This window comes from Rattus rattus, chromosome 18, assembly GCF_011064425.1.
Source record: "Rattus rattus isolate New Zealand chromosome 18, Rrattus_CSIRO_v1, whole genome shotgun sequence".
NCBI classification, from domain to species: Eukaryota; Metazoa; Chordata; class Mammalia; order Rodentia; family Muridae; genus Rattus; species Rattus rattus.
The window spans coordinates 8,357,490-8,378,165 of record NC_046171.1 but is presented as its reverse complement, the minus strand read 5'-3'; the positions used below and the strand labels follow the sequence as shown (position 1 = coordinate 8,378,165).

The following is a 20,676-nucleotide window of genomic DNA, read 5'->3' as shown; positions in this document are numbered from 1 at the left end:
ACAGAGACCAACACTGAATGCCAGATATGGCACCATTCCTCAAGGTGACAGCCAGCGTCCTGGTGGCAGGTGACTACATTGAATCAGGTCCTTCATGGAAAAGACCACACTTGGTACTTACTGGAGTAGACACTCATTCTGACTACAGAAGTAAATACTGACTATGGATTTGCCTTTCCTGCCTGTGATGCATCTGCTGAAATCACCATCAGTGAACTTACAGAATGCTTTATCCACCGGCATGCTCTCCCACAGAGTACCAGACTTCCACATGGTGTTCTGACCAAGGAGCTCACTGCAGAGCTGTGATGTGGTCTGATGTGGGTCCAGAGTCATGGAGTCCTCTAATCTTCCCATGGTCTGCACCAACCTGAGACAGCTCAATTGGTAGAAAGATGCAGGGACTTTCTGAAGACACAGTCACAGTGCTCTCATTAGGTGACAGCAGCCTGGATGGCTGACTTATATATAGTGGGACTTTCTTGGTCCTGCGGTGGATGAATAAGGACACAGAGACTAATTATTATTATTTATAACAGCCGACACACTTAGCTTGCCAGACTTTCCGCTATTCTAGGCTCACAAATACTGGCCCATGTCCCCCCATGTGGCCTGTCCTTTACCTCTCTCACACAGCCCTCATACATCCGTCCTCTCCCATGTCATGCTGGCAAATCCTCTTGCCTCTGAATCTTTTCCCAGAGCACTCTCTCAGCCTGGAAGTCTCACCTTTACTCTCCTGTCTATGTAATGTCCGTCAGGCTAAGAGAGGGATGACAGTGTTAGGGGGTGATTGATGCAAAACACCAAGGGGAAATTAGATTGCCCTCCACAGTGGGGGTGAGAAGGATCATGTCTGGAGTGCAGGGGACTCTTAGGGATTCTCATAGCACAACCGTGTCCTCTGATTAAAGTCAATGTGAAGGTACAACAGCCTAATCCAGGCAGGATGACAAAGGGCACAGCCCCTTCAGGAATGGAGGTGTGGTCACTGCTCCCAACAAAGAGACAAGACCTGCTGAGGTGCTTGCTAGAAGAAATGAAGTGTGGAATGCACAGTAGAGGAAGGTCATTATAAATACCAGTCAGGAGAGAGGGAGATTTGCCTATGGACACTGTAGAGGACAGACTCATGAAGCTGAGGAGTGGTAATTACCCACCTGGCAGAAAATAGCATCAAATGAATGGGATTATAGAGTCTGAGCTAGCCGGACACCAGCCAAAGGTGTTTGACCAAGGCCTTAAGCATATACGTCTCAGGGTCCTTATTTCTTGACCTGAAGAGGCTGGGTAGAACACACGAGGTTAGGGCTATAAACACCAGGCAGTCTTGGGACCTGTTGCAGAAATGCGGATGATAAGTTACACGAGCATTTCTGTGCTGTTTGGTTCAGAACGTCTTTGTACAGATATTTGTGTTTCCCGTGTATCATACAATGTAGCACCAATAGAGAGAATTATAAATGGCTATAGCATTTGAATTTGAGATAGTACAAGAATGACCCTCAAGGGACATTGCCACTCTTTCTAAATTTACACTGCCTTTGTGATGTCACATGGGACAGTTATCTCTGTTTCCCCATTATTATGACCTGGTTATTGGTTTCATTCGGAAGTTCTCCATCACACAGGGAGATGTGACTATGTGTCCAGTTGTATATCATTAAAGTAAGCGGTGTTTTTTTCCTCTGACCCAGCTTGCTCCCAGTAATTGACACAGAGAGACTATGGTTTGTTCAATTCGCTTTAAATCACGATCACTGGGCATTACTCTTCTATTCTAATCTTCTAGGCTCACCCAGCTTCCTCCCAGCCTAATCTCCCGTGATGCTGTCACTGTAGTGTAGATGTGGCTCTATTTGTGGCTCTGCTGTTTTCTCATGGTGGCTTCTCCACCTCTCCTCATGGCTGAAATCCCCCTTCTCCCTTTCTCTCCTCCCCTCCATGGAGTCAGAAGTACCACCCTGTTCTCTCCACTGCTCAGTTCTTGGCTGATCAGCTTTATTGACAAAGCAGAAGACAGACGGGGAGCAATGTTTGCACACACTCCAGACAGGACGGTCTTACAGTAAGCATTCCAGTGCCACGCCCAGTTTAAAACCAGATGTGCAGAAGCGAGAAATCATCATTTGAGTGACACAAAGGTAATCTTTACACTGTGCACAATGACAGTTGTGCTAACAAAGCTGACAAGAGGTGGCCTTGTGGTGGCCAGGCTTACATGTCAACTGGACTGCATCTGGAATTAACCCCAAGACGTTGGGTACACCTGAGACAGAATTTGCTCAATTTGAAGTGTGAAAAATCAACTTCTGATATGGATTTTGTGGTAGGAAGATACATTTTAATCCAGAATATCTGAGATGGAGACCCCGGCCCTAAAATGGACAACACCTTCCGGTGGACACTACATAAGGACACGGATGAAGGAAGCCTTTGCTCTTTGCCTGCTGCTCTGCCCTGCTGGGAAGTTCCTTTCTTCACTGACTTGAGCGCCTACTTCTTTGGGGTGGTAGCTTATACTGAAGGGCAGCTGAGGCATCCAGCCTTGTGGACTGAGCATCTACTGAATTCTTGGAGTTTCTATTCATCGTCAGCCATTGCTGAGTTATCTGGACCACAGACTGTAAGACATTATCATGCATCAAATGTATTATATTATATATAACATATAAATGTTCATTCTATACGTTCTGTTACTCTTGAGAGCCACGGCTAATACACAGACCCAGCAAGGCCAGGAAGCACTGGTCTGCCCTGTGGTGAACAGAAATGTGTGGTTTAATGAGAATGGCCCCCCAGGCTCATAGATGTGAGTGCTTGGTCCCCAGGGTTGGGCAGTGTCAGGAAGTGTGGCCTTGTGGGAGGGACTGCATCACTGAGGTGGCTGAGGAGTTTCAAATGCTCAGGCCAGGCCCAGGGTCTGGCTCTTCCAGCTGCCCGCGGAGCTGGATGGAAACTCTCAGCTGTGTCTCCTGCATCTTGTCTGTCTGTCTGTCTGCTACTGTGCTCCCCACCGTGACAATAAGGAACAATTAGGATCATGGGTGCCATTGGGTGGCCATTCATGTTGTTTATCTAAGGGACACTGAGGCCAATGTTGCATGGACAGGTGAATACACTTAGGGATCTTCAGGTTTGGTTTCAGATGCACAGGGTGGAGGATTCTAAGAGGCCTCCCAAGAGAACAAGAGGGTGGGAAAGATCCTGCTGCCCTGGGTGAGAGAGGGGAAGCAGAACCTCACTGCAGCCTGGAGCCATGGGCGCCCCCAGACTCAGGGAGAAGAAAATGAGGACCAAGCTGTTCAGTGGTCATCACCACAACCCAGCAGCCTGGCCACACCTAAGAGTCCCGGTGCCTGGTGCCAGGACTTTTGTAGAAGCCAGAAGTGGAATGAGAACCAAGCTCTCATAAAGGATCTTATTCATAGGGAAGGGTTGGGAATGGAGTCTCAGAAGCCATGAGGGCCTAGAGGAGTTGCAGGGTTAGAGTTGCAAGTTACAGGCGTCTCTAACATGAGAGGGTAGGAGAGGGCAGGAAGAGTCACAGTAGCCCAGCAGGGCCTAAGGAAACTGCCCTTAAAACCACAAGGACCTAGAGGAGTTGTGGGAGAGGCAGCTCTGAAGGGAAGGTGAGCAAAGGGCAGGTAGGGGGCGCCATGTCCCAGAACACCTAAGGGAACTGCAGAGTGGCAGCTCCAATGGTGGGAGAATGGGGCCAGCTGGAGAGGGCCAGCCTTAAAAACTGAGGTACCCGTGGAGACAAATACTTGAGACCAGTGAAGCATTGCACAGCCAGCTATGCAAGCCCGCCATCACTGTCCATGGCGTCCTGTTAAACTCCCTCCAAAATTTCCATGATCTTCCACAGCTCAGCAAAACACCATGTGAGTCTGTCTTAGCAAAACCCTACATGAATCTGTCTCAGCCAACTCCATGTGTGTCTGTATCAGTTAACATATCTAAAACTTCCGCTCCAGTCTGCCAATTTGCTCAAGTCCACAGAATTGGTAGGAAGCCTCCAGAACACCATTTCCTTCTGTGAAGTCAGGACAAACAATGACCAGCAAGGAATGCCCAGGTACCATCCCCATGCAGCCTCTTCCCTCTGGTGGGAAGTTCTTCTCAGCTGCAGACAGCTTTTCTGAAGTGCCATGAAGTTCAAACTTTTGGTTTTCTTAGAAAGTCATTTGTGTGGATGGTATTTTGCTGAGGAAAACGTGTGAAGGAGTGTTCTCCTGAAGCAGACACAAGTGAAAGGACATTCTGCTAAAGCAAGGACGTGAAAGGACCCAGGATGAAGGATTATTTGATTATGACACACAGGGATTGGTTCACCTTACATTGCTTTGTCGAGCTCCATTTGTTCAGACTCCATAGAGAGAAATGCACCAGAAATGTCCTGGTGGTGTGCTGACCGCTCCCTGCTGCTTCCGTGGACTGGGCTGATTGGCAGAGTGACGTCAATCTGTGAATGGTACAGACATATGTGAAGTTTGGCTAAGACAGACTCACAGGCTGAGGCAAGACCCTTGGTGAGGACAGGCATTGTTTGTGGTGAGTATAAATGGGACTTAGTGGACAGTGACAGGAGGCTTGGATTGCTTGCACAGCTCTCTTTGTAATGCTTCTTGGTCTCCTGTCTTCACTGATCTTCTCTTCCCTGAGAGAGGCTTGCTAAGGAACTTCTCCTGGTGTCTCTGCTGATCCTAATCCCTCCTGCTGACTCATGCCAATATGTCTGAGGTCTAGCTGTTTCTGCAAGGTCGTGCTACCACTGCTGCTATCCGGACACTAATGAACTGACCTGTGACCTGAACTGCTGATTTCCTGACAACACAGAGAAAACTTGCTCCAAAGATCAATTCCTAAACAGGTCCATTTTCTCTGTATCCTAATACCCATTTTTTCCCACTACCTTTAGTGGGTTGTGGGCTTGAAGGGAGGTTAAAGCATTTAAGAGACCACATTAAAGTAGGGCTGAGAAAAAATATAACATTACAGCGCCATCTCTGTGGAGCTGCTGGGCAAGGCAGGAGAGGAGGTGCTGTCACTATGGAGATGCAGCTCCTATGGGACAGTTCCTTGCGTGGTATGGTACCAAGACTGTAGGTGAGGCAGGAAAGGTGTCACCATTGTGAATAGCTCCTCCTGACAGCAGTAGGCTGAGGCAGGAAAGGCGATGCCCAACCATGGACAGCTCCTGGGACGTTGGCAGGCTGAGGGGATGCCATGGCCTCTCCCATTAGGACAGGAGGCTCAAGTTTTGTCAGCTCCTGTCGGGGCAAATCACTGCAGGCTGGGGCAGAAAGAAGCGATTTGCTGCACCTTTGATGGAATTTGCAGCTAACAGCTTAGAGTGTACAGAACTGAACATTGTTTGAAAATAAAATGCACATTTAACAAGTGGTGCCAAACGTGGGGCGCTGCAGAATGGGCGGGTTTATCTCAAGTTCCTTAGAACAAAGGCAGGGGAAAAGGAATGGATACTTTGTTTCAAAAAGCCAACAATGTGTTTGCTGAAGCTTTTCCTGGGCCATGCCCTGCATGGATTTCCCCAACAGTTTTCTTTTCCACTCTCCCTCATTTGGGGCTATTGTTTATAAAAAGGAGGAAAGACTTGACTGAGGAACTGGGATAAATACAGGAAGAAATGGAGAAGCTTGGGATTGAAAACATGGAGAAAAAAAAAGGAAAACAGTAGCGTTTTTCTCTCTCTTCTGAGAAGTAGCAGAGTTGGCTGTGCAGCTAGAGAAATTAGCATAGAGGCAGAAAAGCTTGAAAAATGTCAAACACAGAAAAGGGAGAACCAGGTTCATTCCAGTGACTGAAACAGAGAGAGGGAGTTTCGCCTAGGGAGAAAGAGAGGAAGGCCCTGGGTCAGAGGGCGGTCAGGTCAAACTGGGAAAGGGAAGGATGCTCAGAGGAGACAGCCATTTTCAGGAGACAGGGATAAACCCACAGCACCTTCTGAGGACAGGCAGTCCTGGGTCACAGAATGACCAACAGCATTCCAAGTAGTAATACAGCACATGTCTACCAATGGAGATAATCCACACGTCAATGACAAAACACAACGTTGGTAATGGCTGCTTATAAATCAGGAAAGAGGGGAAAGAGCAAAGTAATTCAAAGCCCCTGAGAAACCTGGGGAAAGACACTGGAAGGGAGAAGCAGAAATCACCACAGTAGCATGGCTACACAGGGCACTGAAGGCAGCTTCCTGACTCCTTCATTAGTAGCTAAATCAAGTGGATGGCAAGCCCAGGCCCCACCTCATCACAGACAAGAACTGACTGAGCTCACCTGGGCACAGCCCTGTTCACACTCGGCTGCCACAGCCTCCTCCTGTGCCACCAGACACACGCAGTTTAGTGACACAGATTCTGGAAGCTTCTCCATATACCATTTATTTAAAAGGAAAAAAACCCCCAAACCTCTAAATAGTCTCAATCCATTAAATCAACAAGCAATCGACTCTGAGGTCAAGGATGTGAACATTCAAGTTCACACTCAGACCCTTATCCTCAGTGTGAAGTGAGGAGCTGCGGCTCAGCACAGCACGGAGCTCACAAGATAAAGATGTCACACACACACACACACACACACACACACACACACACACACACACACACACACACACCCTCCTAGGCTGGACCAGGAAGGTTGGCCTTGGTAGGGAACACAGGCAGTGCAGGGACAGGGTCCAGGTGTGCAGGGCAGGCTGGGCTCCACAGTTCTTCACACTGAAGCCATAGAATCACAGGGAACATCAGACACTGGTGTCTAAAGAGAACTGAGGGCTCTGGATGTCACAGGAGAGACCTGAACACATCGTCTGTCACTCAGTCCACTCCAGGCAGCTGTCTTCATGCTAGAGAACGAGTCACAAACCATCACTGTGAAGACAACAGCCCAACAACCCTCCACTCACAGAGGATTCTGGGAATCCCTGAAACCCAATCATGTCCACATTGCCCCTCCCCAGTCAGACCCAGAGTGTCACCTTTACAATCTGGGAGAGACATCAGAGCTCTGGGAGCTGTCCCTGCCTCTGGTAAAACAAAACATGTATATGTGTATATATATGTACACATATATGTGTGTATGTGTGTGTGTGTGTTTCTGTATAGTATATGCGTTATGTATGGATTCATATCACCGTACAACTCAGGCCCCCAGAAGATTTCTATGGAGGAACTACTATGGATTCCCAGAGCTCCCCACATCTCCAGCTTCACTCCAATAACCTCAGGGACACTCCTGCCCCCCAACACTAACCTGGAGCAGGGGCGTAGACTCCTCCTGTTCCACCTGTGAGAAGAAAAGCTGTGAGAGTTCAAGGAAGGTCTTGACAGGAGGAAGTTTCCAGAACTGACAGAGGACCCAGTTGAGACAGCAGCAATGAGGGGTGTGACCGTGTTTCCCATTAATGAGCAGAGCGCTCTTCTAAAGGAAGCTGAGGGGAAACAGACCCTGCCCGTTCCTACCTGTGTTTCTCTTCCTCCTCCTCCTCACAACAGCCACCACAGCTCCAATCATGGCCACAGCTCCAATCATGGCCACAGCTCCAAGGACAACATAAATAACATTGGTTTCCATGTTGGAGTCAGTGCCTGGAGGAGCCTCTGGGAAGGACAGGTTCAAGAAATGAAGGTGGGGGTCATGACCCCAGCTCTCAGCCCTGACCAGCTCAGGGTCTGCAGAAGGGTCCAGCGTTTCCTGACCCCAGATCTGCACCCACACCCTCCTTACCCCATCTCTGGGTAAGCGGCTCAGGCAGCCCCTCATGCTCCACAAGGCATGTGTACTTCTGCTCCTTCCCAAGAGGCACCACCACAGATGCCCACTTCTGGAAGGTTCCATCCCCTGCAGGCCTGGTCTCCACAAGCTCCATGTCCTGGGTCAGGTCCTCCCCATTCAACTGCCAGGTCAGGGTGATTTCAGCAGGGTAGAAGCCCAGCGCCCAGCACCTCAGGGTGACATCACCTTCAGGTCTGGGGTGAAGGGTCACATGTGCCTTTGGGGGATCTGCATCAAAGATTTAAGAAATCACACAGTTAACAAGACAAACTGAAATCTACAAGGACACAGTTAAATCAAGGATGACACTGAACTGTGTGTGTCTGACGCTTCAACTGTCATCAACTGTCACTAGTGAGCTGCAGGGAGAGCTGGTCCCCTCAGCACAGAACTGCACACTTTCCTGAGAGACTCTGGAACTACGAGGGAATCCACATGAGCCAGTGGGTCAACATGGCCGTCCTTATGTGATGTTCTATAACATGAGGTGGGTGGTCATAGAACAGAAGAGGGAATGGAAAATAATTGATTTAATGTGTGTTTGCAGACAAACACTGCCTGGAAGCAAAATAATGCCTTCAAAAAAAAAGGAAAGAAAAAAGAAAGTAAAAAACGAGAAAAAGAGAGAAAAAAGAAAAAGAAATCCCACAATTTATGTTCCTCCAGGGTACCCCACAAGGGCTCATGGGACCATTCTCCACTGTAGGAAGAGAGAGAAATGGGGTGTGGAAGAGAGGCAAACCCCACATCAGGGAGGGATCTGTGAGAATGTATTCTTTGGAAAGTTCTAGAAACTGGGGGAACCAGCCTAGTGTAGTGGAGTCCATGTCTCCTATGAGGTAAAGGAGACTTCTGGTCCTGAGGTGTAAGGGCTGACACACTCAGCAGGACAGGAGTCAGTGTCCTCAGAGAGTGGGTGTGGGCAGAGAACCTGGCCTGGGAGAGGCCATGGCTGACAGCAGGGAGCCCCTGCTGTTAAGTGGGGAAATTCTCTCCTTCCCTCCTGAGAGGGACTCAGAACTCTCCAGGGAGAAGGCTGGGCCCTGGGAGAGGCAGTGCAGTCACTGTGATGAGGGATCAGGAGACCCAGGGACACTGTCTCCCCTCTGAGACAGGGGCATCACCCAGCTGAGGGTTTCTTCTTCCCCAGGACTGAGCCCCAGCCCGAGGGCAGAGGAGGAGAAGCCCGCGGCCCCCGCACCTGAGCGCAGCAGCGTCTCCTTCCCGTGCTTTAGGTATCTGTGGAGCCACTCCACGCACGTGCCCTCCAGGTCGGCCCTGAGTCTCTCTGCAGTACCATCCCGCTCCAACTTGTTCCGGGAGATCCGTGCTTCAAAGTCCGCCGCCGCCCACGTTTTCAGGTCTTCATTCAGGGCGATGTAATCGCGGCCATCGTAGGCGAACTGCATCATACCCGCGGAGGAGGCTCCCGTCCGACCCCACGTCACAGCCATACATCCTCTGGAAGGTGTGAGAGCCTGCGGGACCCCGCGGTCAGACCCGGCCCCGCCCCGGCCCCGCCCACCCGCGGACTCCTCCAAACTGAAAGGGAAACCGGCCCGGGTCGATTCTGCTCCCGAACCTCGGACTTGGGACCCGGAAGTCTCCGGCCGTGTGGGGAGGCGCAGGGGTCCTGACCTCCGACCCGGGGTCACTCACCGCCCTCGCTCTGGTCGTAGTAGCCGCGCAGGGTCCTCAGGTTCACTCGGTTCACACTGCTCGTTTTCCTTGGCGATCCGTGTGTTCCTCTCCCAATACTCCGGCCCCTCCCGCTCCATCCACCGCGCCCGCGGCTCCATCCTCGGATTCTCCGCGTCGCTGTCGAAGCGCACGAACTCCGTGTCGTCCACGTAGCCGACAGAGATGAACCTGGGCTCCCCGAGGCCGGGCTGGGGACACGGCGGTGGAAATACCGCAGCGAGTGTGAGCCTGGGGCGGCGCGGTGGGACCCCGACCTCCTCCCGGGACCCCAGGGCGGGTGCAGGGCCGCGGGGCTCAGGGGGATCCGGGACGCGGTGGAGAAGGGCGGGGGTCTGGTGTGCGACTCGGGGACCTGGCTTCCCTGGTGCCCCCCCCCGCCCCCCCCGCAGAGGCCGTTTCCCTCCTGACCCTGCACTCACCCGCGCGGGTCTGGGTCGGGGCCAGGGCGGCCGCCAGCAGCAGGAGCAGAGTGCGGGGTGCCATTGCCCCCATCTGAGATCAAAGTGTGGTCTGAGTCCCGCGGGCTGCGCGGACTTTATAACTCCTGTACCATGACGACGCTGATTGGTTCACAGGGTTCACGGCACCCAATGGGAGTGAGAATTGCCAGCGGATCGTCAGGTCTGGGCGGAAGGACCTGACACAGGTTAGGAACAGAAGTGAAACTGGGGAGATAGGGAATCCCCAGCCCCGCCCCTGACCTCACCGCCTGGGGACTGAGACTTTGCCTGAACCTTGGGCTGTGGGACAGAGCACTGTTTGTCATGGTGTCACCCAGAAGCTGTGTGGACACCAGGAGACACACGCAGGCCAGGCTCCTGTGTGCTCTCCTCCACCCTCCTCTTCCTTCTTCTCTTCAGAAGTCAGACCCTGGAGTCTTCTAGAAGAAAAGTCACTTCAGGGAACACAATCACAACACAAGCCTTGTGGATGCAGAGGAGGCATTGGCTTGCAAGCCCCTCCCGGACCCCACAGAGACCAGGCTCTCTTCACTTGATCAGTAGTGTGGGGAAAGATTAAATTTCTTCATTCTGTGGCTCTCTCCAAATCTCAGCCACAGAACTGAAGTGGAAAGAAGAGGAGAGATGGGTGGGGCCTCCTGAAGAGAGTCACCCATCACACAGAGCAACAAATGTGGGTGAGCACAGGTGTGAACTCCAGTCACCTCCCCATGCAGGTCTCCACAGCAGCCCAGCAGCCTCTCCAGGATTCGGCGGCTCCTGTTTCAGTGAACCACTCTTAGGTGCTGTGAGTGTTTTCCGTGGGAACATGAAGCTCTTAGGTTCCATCCTGACTGACCTAAGGATGCGGTTGGGGTAGGCAGCCCCACAGAAAGGATCTGTCTCTGTTACTTTTCTTCTCATTTATTCTGTTTTTTGAGACAAGGTCTGTCTGCACTGCTCTGGCTGTCCTGGAACTTACTATGTAGACCAAGCTGGCCTTGACCTCCCAGAGATACCTGGCCTTTACATCCTGAGGGCTGGGCGTCTTAGTTTCCCTTTCATTGTTGTGTAGAAACACCATGACCAAGGCAACACTTCTAAAAAGAAACATTCAATAGTGGCTGGGTAACAGTTTCAGGGGTTTAGTCCATTATAACAGGAAGCATGGCAGCTGCAGGCAGACATGGTGCTGAAGGAGCTGAGACTTCTACATCTTGATCCAAAGGCAGCCAGGAAGAGGCTCTCATTCCACACTGGGCAGAGCATGAGCACAGAGACATCAAAGCCCTTCCTCTCAGTGACACACTTCCTCCAGCAAGGCCACGCCTTCTCCCACAAGGCCACACCTCCTAATAGTGCCACTCTTTGTGGGCCAAGCATCCAAACACATGAGCCTATGGGGGCCACCTATTCAATCAACCACAATAGGATTGAAGGCCTGTGTCAGCACACTAGCTCTAGTTAGTTTTTATTACTGTGATAAGACACTATGACCAAGGCATCTTATAAAAGAATATGTTTAATCTGTTATATAGTTTCAGAGGATTTGTGTCCATGATGGCAGAGGAGAGGTGTGGTGGGGGAACAGCTGAGAGCTCCCGACTTGATTTGCAAGTAACAGACTGAGACACTGGCAATAGTGAAAGTCGATTTTTAAAAAATTTTGATACATATATAATATATGTAATATAAAATATTATTACATATAATATATATAATTTATTCATAAAGTACACTGTCCCTGTCTTCACACACCATAAGAGGGCATCGGATCTCATTACAGAGTGTTGTGAGGCACCATGTGTTTGCTGGGATTTGAACTCAGGACCTCTGGAAGAGCATCCAGTGCTCTTAACCACTGAGCCATCTCTCCAGCCCAGTGAAAGTCTTTTAAAACCTCAGTGCACACACCAGTGGCACACATCCTCCATCAAGGCCACACCTCCCAATCCTCTCTGAACATGGCCTCAGCTGGATTTGAAGGATTCATTCCCATGAGCCTGTGTGGCTGTTGTCATTCAAACCAGCACAGCAGTCACTGTGAAGTGTAAGAGGCCAGCAGGGTTCTGGAGATGTGTCCAGTGCAGGCTGAGGGAAATGCCCTCACACAGGGCACTCTGCTGAGTTAGGTCTCCCCTTTGTCTCTGTCTCCTCCTGCTCAGCCCCTCTGTGTCTCTGTCCCTCAGGTCTCACCCCATCCGTGCCCAGCTCCCCTCCCTCCTGAGCTCTGCACTGACCCTGTCTCTTCCTTGGCCTCTGGTTTCTCTATGGCGTCAGCCAGCAGCTGTGAGGCAGCTGTGTGGTTCCTGAGGCAAACATTCCAATGGTGGCTGGGGAGATGGCTCAGCAGCCAGGAGCACTTGTTGCTGGTGCAGAGGATCTGGGTTGAGTTCCCTCAGCACACGGTGGCTTCCCCCATCTGTGACTTCAGTTCCAAGGGATCAATGGTTGTGCACCTACATGTTTATATGCACAAAGAGGACAGGTCATGAAAATAAAATATAAAAAATATGATTTTAATAACACTGCCTGTATTTCTTCTACACATCGAGAGTGTGAGGCCAGGGGCGGAGGGCACAGTGCTGTTCAGACAACACTGGACCACAGGCCAATGAAGAGAGCTCTGTATTTGGAATTCTGAGATGGTTGAAATAGTGTGTATTGAAATGACAGTTTGCAGAACAGCATAAAATTAAAAATGCAAAAGATCTTTCACTGTATGGACCTACTGTGCACAGTGGGTCACAGCCTCATCCCAGGGAGAAGACACAGTGTGTGCTGATCTTTGTAATTGAGCAGATGTCAGTTTTGATTCCCCATGAACAAGAGAAATTCCACTCAGACGGTTGGTTACTAATTTATAACAGACCAGGACATCCAAACATCCAACAGAGTTCCTCCAGGGAAAGGTGTCTGTTGTGGTTTGCCTTGGAGTTATCTGTATTTTGATGCTAATTCCAGTGCCCCAAGGACAGCTGCCTAGTCACTACCCAGGAATCAGGTGACTTCACCAGAACCTTCTCCCCATTGAATTTGTAAAATACAGGTAAGGGGCAGGTACAGGACAGAAGGAGGCCTGTCATTGGAGGGGACAGAAGGATGGGTAGGAGAGAAGTTTGAAGGAAGAGGAGGAGACTGGGATAGAGAGAAGAGACAGGAGGGAGAGGGAGAGAGAAGCCATGGCAGGACGATGGAGGCTGACGTTAAGATTCAGCTCTGGGGCTGGAGAGATGGCTCAGAGGTTAAGAGCACCCGACTGCTCTTCCAAAGGTCCTGAGTTCAATTCCCAGCAACCACATGGTGGCTCACAACCATCTGTAAAGAGATCCGATGCCCTCTTCTGGTGTATCTGAAGACAGTTACAGTGTACTTATATATAATAAATAAATAAATCTTTAAAAAAAAAAAAGATTCAGCTCTGTGTAATTACAGGTCGTTATTGATGTTCCTAAGGGATGGATGGTACTGGGAATTGTATGTTTAGGTGCGCAATTATATCTTATCAATTGGGTCAAAGATTATTGTATTGTGTGTCATTTTATGTGACCATTTGAGTGTAGGAAAGTGTGCAGTGGCAGGAGACACTGGGACGCCGAGGAGCTGGGATGTGTTTCTGTCAAGATACCTAGCAGATATCTTGGGGCACCGTGGTTCAGGACCTAGATGGGTAAAAGACAACCCATACTTTTTTTTTTAACTTTTTTTCTTTTTCTTTTTTGGAGCTGGGGGACCAAAACCAGGGCCTTTCTGCCATAGCAGCAAGCGCTCTACCACTGAGCTAAATCCCAACCCCTTTTTTACTTTTTATATTTTAAAACAACAGGTGTCCCTCTTCCCCCATCTTCCCTGCACAGCTGACCCTCCAGGGTCTCACCTGTTGAAGATGGACGAGAAGCGTCCCATTCTTGGGCAATAGCGCCACCTGGCGGAAGAAACAGAGAGGACGGAGTCTGAGCCCACGGAGCTGAGGGTAAAGGGGACCCAGGCTGGCTGAGCTGCCCCAGGGCCTCGCTGCTGTCTGTGCTTCTCCAGGGCTCTCAGGTCTCATGCTGCCCTGCTCTCATCACACTTACATCCAGAAGAACTTTACATGCTTTTCCACCCGTGGGAAGAAAACGCCCTGTAAGAGGGTGGCAGGGGCAGAGCCCCTAGTGCTCAGAGGAGCTGCAAAGCCCCAGAGTAGTTGCAGAACTCTGACCTGGACTATGATGTTGATTGTTTGATGTCAGCTACATGGGGGGTTAACTAAAACCCCAAAATGGAGGGCAACATCTGTGAGGTGGTTTTGCTTAAGGTAAGTGGAAAGATCAGTTTCTGATCCATTCCTTCGATGGAGGAAGAGACACCTGTAATCCTGATTATTTGAGTGGAGTCCCTCCCCGTTTCTAATCTGGCCACACCTTCTGCTGGAGGCCTCAGTGAAGACATGGAAGGAATCGCTTGCTCTTTGTCTGCTTGCTCTTGCTCCTGCTCCAGCTCCTGCTGCTTCTGTGGGACATTCCTGCCTGCCCGTCCTTGCTCTGCATAATGACAGGGGACTTACATTTATTTATGAATGCGTAGGCTTCATGCTGGGCCTGTCCCAGCTTCTCCTAACTCAGTTATCCCATTTACACCATCCTAAGTTCTGCCATGTGGCTGCTCACCTCTCCTCAGATTCACACATCCCGACTCCTCTGAGTCTGGGTGGCGAATCCCCCATGCTTCTCTCTTCCCAGAGTTCCTCCCTCTGACCACAATCCTGCCCTCAGCTCCCCTTGGCTATAGGACATAGGCTTTGTATCTCATCCTTCAGAAGGTGCTTTAGGTAGGCAGGGTAGGAGGGAGAGGCTTCCTCACACAGGGCACAACAACATTATCTCAGCATTGCCCCCATTAGTCCTACAAAAGGCAAATCTTTCTCTGACATCATCAACTATATTCAGTGAGAACAAGGATAAAAACATAATTATAAATGGTTAACAATTATTAATTCTTCATTAAGAATCATTTATTTATTCAATTATTTAATTGATTAAGAGTAATTAAATTTTTAGTTATTATTAAAATATAAGAATTACACTCATAACATCTGGTTCCTTTGTATCTGCCAATCACTGAGAAACTATTATCTGTCCTATGAATCCAAAGTCCTATCTTTCCTGAGTCCAAAGTTCTTTGCCTAATTCCCTTTCCATTGGAATTTGATGTTATCCACCTGAAAATATCTTCCTAGACCTAAATCATTTTCTTAAACCTTAAACAACTTAAGGTTACTGTGGGACTGTAGTTATCCAGTCTTCCACCCCATCCACTGATTATGAGAAGGATAAATGTCCCCCAAGAACTCCATATGGAGGTTCTTCGATGCCCTCCGTCCTCTCTGAACTAGAATGTGGTGCAGCCAGGCCCATTTGTACCTCACTGTTATGGAAAGCCTTGTGTTCATAAAACATTCTGAACCCTATATCCTGTAGATGTCTGAGATTCAAAGACCCCCTATCTATGTACAGTGTATCAGAATAGGCAAATGTTGCTTGTTTCCAGCCATTTACGCGATGTTTGACTTTGGAAACATCTACAAGAGGCTAAAGAAAACTTATTTCTGTAATTAACAAAAGTTATTCCTAACCTGTCCATAAGATTGATTGACTACCCACTTGCAGTTCTTAATTTTCTTGAACTGTTTGCAATAGATACAAGCACTGGAACTTTACAATATGTTTTACAATGAGTTGCATAGGTACAGTACCTTAGACAAGAGTTGAGACATGGACATGGTATGTTGTAGCAAAATATATGCTAAAACTTCTCTCAGTACACAAAAATCCAGACCACTGTAAAGTGTTTGAGACCATTAGTTGATGCTCCTTAGTCTAAACGCAGAGTCGACCGTCCACCCCTGTACCCTGTCATTCCTTTATAGTCCTGACGTGGAGACTTCTAGTTGATTAGGAAAGTCAGTCAGATCACAGGATAGTTTGGGGGAGCGCACACGTGAAAGAGCGTTTGCCTGAGGAAGACACAGGAGAAAGCATCTCTCGCTAAAGCACACGCATGAAGAATGTTCTGCTAAACAGACATCTGAAAGAAGGTTTTCCTGCAGCAGACACAGGGGAAAGGATGTTCTGCTGTGGCAGACACGTGAAAGGACCTGTGGTGAAGGAGTATAAATGTGACCCCACAGACAGTCGGGGACGAGCCCTGAGCATTGGGTTTGTTTTGCTCCGCCTTGCTATTCTTAGTTAAGGACGAGCGTGGATTGGTCAGCCTCACATAGTTGTGCTGAGATCCTCTGCACCTGGGTCCACAGCCAGCAGGAAGAGAGAGAGGTTCTGCAACTGTCTTGGACATTCTGAGCCACAATTCCCATCCCAGGGAGAAGCTTCCTCTGCCAAGGTCACATCCCCTAACTGCCTTCAAGTAATTGCACTCCCTGATGACTGAGAATTCAAATCTGGGGACTTATGGGAGTGAATATTGGATACATTTTACTTATTTTTTTTGAGACTGTGTTTCTATAGTGTGCTTTATCCTGTGCACCTGGCCCTGTAAAAGATTCCCAGTTGCTGGTCAACTGGCCCTTTAGAATTCTTAGCTGTTAGAACTGCTTGACACCATGACCTTAAGTGTTGTTGCCTCTTGGATTTCAAGATAGTTCATTAGAAGGGCAGCTGAGTGTGAGAAAGGACTGGGGGAGCAGAGTGAGAGGAGAAGCAGTTGGTGCAGAAGCAACTGGGAGACAGTAGAGCCAGGAGGAGCTGACTGAGCAGAGAGGCTAGAATAGTTGTCACAGTCTGGAGCTGCTGTCGTTGGGAAAACAGGGAGAAGGGACTGTTTAAGTGCAGTGTTGGGAATTGAGGGAAGAACAGTTGGGAGAAACATTAGAAGGGGCTGGGCTGGAAGATGGAAGAAATTGTTGGAAAGAAATTAGATTGACAGGTCTCTCCCTCTTTCTCTGTCTCCTTCTTTCCTCTCTAGCCATAGGGGGTGAAACAAGGAGGATGAAGGCTGGGGAAAAAAAGAACAAACAAAGTAACAAAGACCAGCTACATGGCTCTCCCTGTAGCCCTGGCTGCCCTGGGACTCACCCTGTACACTAGGCTGGTCTCAAACTCACAGAACTGCCTGCGTCTGGGTATGCACAACCAAGGCTCAGAATCAAATCACCACAGAAGCCTACTGAGTTTGTGTTTGATCATTTAAGTGGAAACAGTCAACAAATGAGAGAAAGGCTACACACTCATGGCAAAAGAGCATCTCGGCCCAGGAATCAGTTTCTAACCTTGAGTCAGTTTGCAGATGCAGACCCCTTGAATGAACGAGTGGCCAGGTGACCCTGAGTAAGTACCTTATAGAACATCTAAACTGTATACTGCTAGCCCTTCTCCAGTGCTTTCCTAGTGGGACCTAAAGGTTTTCACCAGGGTAACCATACACTGAGGGAAAGAAATAATCAGACTTACCAGGCTCTATTGCATATTAACCCAAATTAATGCTTATCCCAGAGATCCCAGGAAACCTTATGGTTCTTCATTTAGATAAAAGTGTTATGGAGGGCCAGGGATTCATGAGGTTTTGGCTGAAATCTGAATCACACTAGGTCCAGTGAGTTCCTGAATTCATCCTGTGGTTATTTTTCCAGTCCCAGAAAGTAGAATTGGGACAGATGTACAAAGAGGTTGGCAGAATTCTCACATTGGTTCTCTGACCTGTGGAGTGAGGGCTATTATGGTTGGAAAGGGTAAATGGAAGCCTTTAGAGTTGCCTCTGCCAAGGAAAATAATAAATAAAAAAAACAGTATCACATTCTTAGGAATTTCAGGAATCACTGCCAACATCAGTAGTCAAGTGTCCCTCTCCACAGTCAGTCTGTCTTGCTCTGCACTGGCCAGACAGGAGAGGTAAAGGGAGATGTGGTCAGAACAACTTTGGAGTCTGGTAACATATGTATGCTTCAGAGGGTGGGAAATAAATCCTACCCAACATTCAAGATCCTTCTAATTCAGGGGAATTAAGGAATCCAGTGGATGGGGCAGGCACAGACATTCCATCCAAGATGAAGGAAAGGTTACTGACCTGGCCCCTCCCACCACCAAGAAAGGAGCACAGGGCTTAGTTTGTGTCTTTGGATTCTGCAGACAGCACATCCCTCACTTGGATCTGTTACTCAGGCCCATAAGCCTTCTGAATCAGAGAGCTGCTAACTTCCTGTGGGTCCTGGGACAGGGAAGACTCTTCACCAGGTCCCGGCTGGGGTTCAGGCTGCTCCAACATCTTGGACCATGTGATCCAGCAGACCTGATGGTACTTGAGGTGTCAGTGACAGAGAAGGATGTTGTTTGAAGCCTTTGACAGGCCTCTGTGAGGGAATCACAGAAGAGAACTTTGTGATTTTGGAGCAAGGCTCCACCATCATCTGCAGACAACTATTCCCCCTGTGAGAGACAGCTCCTGGCCTTGGTGCAACCTGAACGTTTGACAATGGGCCACCAAGTTACCATGTGACCTGGGCTGCCTATAATGGGTTGGATGTTATCTGACTCACCAAGTCATAAAATAGGACACACACAGCTCTAAGTTGTTATCAAATAGAAGTGGAATGAACGTAATCAGGACTGGACAGGTCCTACGGGCACAAGGAAGTTACATGAAGACTTTGCCCAACGGCCTCCGGTCTCTACTCCTGTTACAATGTCATCTGCAGCCAAGCATGCACCTGCAGCCTCATGAGCTGTGCCTTATCCTTGCAAGACTGAGGAAGAAGAGACGAGGGCCTGTCTTGCTGATGGCTGTGCATGTTATGCAGGCCCCACCAGACATGGACAGCTGCAGCATTACCACCCCTTGCCTGGAGATCCCTGAAGGACACTTCTGGTGGGAATCTTCACAGTGGGTGGACGTTCAGGCCATGCACATGGTGATGCCTTTCATCTGGATGGAGAAATGGTCAGACGTGTGATTGTTCTCTAATTCATGGGCCGTGACCAGTGGATTGGCTGGATGGGCAGGGCCTTGGAAAGAGCAGGGTTAGAGTCATCTGGGGAAGAAGCCAGGGGATAGATCCCTCCAGGTGGGGGAAGCATGTGAAGATACTTGTGTACCATGTACATGGTCATCAAAGGGTGACATCAGCTCAGAAAAGTTGAATAATCAAGTAGGTGGGTGACCCATTCTGTGGACAGTCAGTCTCCTTACCAGCCATCTCTGTCATTACCCAACAGGTCCCTGAACAAAGGGCCATGGTGGAATAGATGGGGGTCATGCATGAACTCGACAATATGGACTTCTACTCACTAAGGCTCACCTGGCTACAGGTGCTGCTGCAGGTCAGATCTGCCAACAACAGAGACCAACACTGAGACCCAGATATGGCACCATTCCTCAAGGTGTCTGCAACCTGGTGGCAGGTTGATTGCATTGGATCAGGTCCTTCATGGAAAGGACAACACTTGGTACTTACTGGAGTAGATACCCATTCTGGCCATGAATGTAGACACTGAACATGGATTTGCCTTTCCAGCCTGTGATGGGTCTCCTGTAATCACCATCAGTGAACTTACAGAATGCCTTATCCACTGCCATGCTATTCCGTACAGAGTTTCACATGGTGTTCTGACCAAGGAACTCTCTGCAGAGCAGGAGAAGTGTGACAGTGGGCCCACAGTCATGGAGTCCTCTAGGCTTCCCATGTTACACACGAACCAGAGACAGCTCGATTGATAGAAAGATGTAGGGGCTCTCTGAAGACACAGTCACAGTGCTCTCATTAGGTGACAGCAGCCTGGAGGGCTGAGTTATGTATAGTGGGACTTTCTTGGTCCTGCAGTGGATGAATAAAGACACAGAGACTAATTATTATTATTTATAACAGCTGACACACTTAGCTTGGCAGACTTTCCGCTATTCTAGCCTCAGAAATACTGGCCCATGTCCCCCCATGTGGCCTGTCCTTTACCTCTCTCACAGAGCATCATACATCGGTCCTCTCCCATGTCATGCTGGTGAATCCTCCTGCCTCTGAATCTTTTCCCAGAGCCCTCTCTCAGCCCAGAAATTCCATCTTTACTCTCCTGTCTAGGTACGGCCTCTCAGGCTAAGAGAGGGATGACAGTGTTAGGGGGTGATTGAGGCAGATCACCAAGGGGAAATTAGATTGCCCTCCACAGTGGGGGTGAGAAGGATCATGTCTGGAATGCAGGGGACCTCTTAGGGCTTCTCATAGCACAACCGTGTCCTCTGATTAAAGTCAATGTGAAGGTACAACAGCCTAATCCAGGCAGGATGACAAAGGGCACAGCCCCTTCAGGATGGAGGTGTTGTCACTGCTCCCAACAAAGAGACAAGACCTGCTGAGGTGCTTGCTAGAGGAAATGAAATGTGGAATGCACAGTAGCGGAAGGTCGTCATAACTACCAGTCAGGAGAGAGGGAGATTTGCCTAGGGACACTGTAGAGGACAGACACATGAAGCTGAGGAGTGGTACTTACCCACCTGGCAGAAAATAGTGTCACATGAATGGGATTATAGGGTCTGAGCTCGCCGGACAGCAGCCAAAGGTGTTTGACCAAGGCCTTAAGCATATACGTCTCAGGGTCCTTATTTCTTGAAATGAAGAGGCTGGGTAGAACACATGAGGTCAGGGCTATAAACACCAGGCAGTCTTGGGACCTGTTGCAGAAATGCGGATTATAAGTTACACGAGCATTTCTGTACTGTTTGGTTCAGAATGTCTTTGTACAGATATTTG

At 49.2% G+C, this 20,676-nt stretch overlaps 2 pseudogenes; both read right to left on the bottom strand.

Annotated features, from left to right (window-relative positions):
- Positions 1 to 6,387: 6,387 nt before the first annotated feature.
- LOC116887415 overlaps positions 6,388 to 20,676 on the bottom strand; it is a 496,132-nt pseudogene continuing 481,843 nt past the window's right edge.
- On the bottom strand, positions 9,423 to 9,998 carry LOC116887435 (annotated as a pseudogene).